This window comes from Monopterus albus, unplaced genomic scaffold, assembly GCF_001952655.1.
Source record: "Monopterus albus unplaced genomic scaffold, M_albus_1.0 scaffold344.1, whole genome shotgun sequence".
NCBI lineage: Eukaryota > Metazoa > Chordata > Actinopteri > Synbranchiformes > Synbranchidae > Monopterus > Monopterus albus.
Window position 1 is genome coordinate 288101 of NW_018128224.1, and position 1604 is coordinate 289704.

A 1604-nucleotide genomic window follows, 5' to 3' on the forward strand; every position below is an offset into this window, starting at 1 on the left:
CCCGGAAGCTCATTTCAGTGGCTCCTCAAACCAGCCAGTCAGTGTATATTAATAAACTCGACTTCCCGCTAGTGACTCCACAGTCAGCCCATTCCAGAGGCCATGAAAAACCTCTGAGTCACCACCCAGTCATACAGCCCAGCCAAGGCTCCCAGAGCTCCGTGGCAACTAAACACCAAACATGCTGGCTAAAGTCTAACAGATAAAGCCGGCCCAGGCTGGACTGAGTGACTCTCTTACACCACCCATTCATCAAAAGATCTGCTTCCTTTGGAAAACAATGCTGCGGAGGGAGCCGTTGCTACTTCTCTAGATAAGCAGCTGTAGAATTAGGAGAAGCACAGTGACATGGGGGATAATGTGGAGATGAATAGAAAATGTTATAATACTGTTCTCTCAACACTTGCAGGACACACACACACACCACCTTTTATCTAGAATGCACAAAGTCAACATCCTTACCCACCAACAGCATGCGCAAATTTACAAACCGGATATTGAAGAGCTTAGGATACCGTCACCAGTGACACCACAGTGAAGGTCAACAGCACAACACACAGCTGCGGAATACATATTAGCCTTTCTACATGCAGCGCCCTGAGTCACACCCACTGAGTTTTGTGTAGTACATTCACAAAATCAAAAATGTCAGCTCAGTGAAAAGAACACAATTAGGTGAAAGCATGTGTGCTCCCGATGAACACACACTTAAGTATGCCATGATGAAATCTGGTTTGCATTTTCTGTACTGTCCCACCTCCATTCTCTATGAAACAGTGCAAGACTGTAAAGAATCATGTGTACTGTAGGTTAAGGTGAAGTACAAACACTTATATTTAATATTTTCCATTTTCTGAGAGCCCTCCAACCTGAGGTACACTCTGACAAGATGCTGCTCATTACGACATTCACCTGCGAAATCACTGAGGACAATGCCATCAACAAATTCCGTCAACCAGCAGGTGAGACTGCTAACAATGCTCCTCAGGTCAGGAGTGAAATGCATACTGTAATTACTGAAAGCATCTTAAAAGAGATGGTATGAAATTACCCACTATGTCATCACAATCCACAGTATCTTAATTTGGTCATTCATTCATTAACTCCACCCCCCAAAAGAAAAAACACACACACACACACTGTCAGCGCCATGTTTGCTCAAAGGTCAAGGTGACTTTTCTGTGATATCTGGGAGTGTCTCCTAGTTCACTTTAAATCTTTTACAGTATGTGTGCGTGTATTTTGTTAGCTATGGTTCAAATTAATACTAAGTATTCTCACTATATTTTGTGTTGAGCAGCACACAATTGTTTATTGTTGAAATAAAGTGCAAGAAACAGCAAGTGTGGATTCAAAGCTAAGTCTATAGTGTCAATAATGTGCAAAGAGCAGGGATTTAAACAGTAAACAGTCTCATGCCGTAATGAATGGTATCCTATGTCTGGGGCTGTAATTCTACCTTAACAGAGAAGGCTTTGTGTTTAAGGTGGAGTCCTTTGGCTGGAGGTGTGCATTTCCAACAGCTTCTGGGGCTTTAAGTGATATAACAGCATTTGCTAAATGAAGAGTCACAAACGCTGTCATGTACAGCGTACTGTCGGGTA

At 42.7% G+C, this 1604-nt stretch overlaps 1 protein-coding gene across 4 annotated transcripts in view; it reads right to left on the reverse strand.

Annotated features, from left to right (window-relative positions):
• Nucleotides 1-1604, reverse strand: part of lmna (lamin A) — a 34243-nt gene that overhangs the window by 25834 nt on the left and 6805 nt on the right. The gene's annotated exons all lie outside the window — the stretch shown is intronic.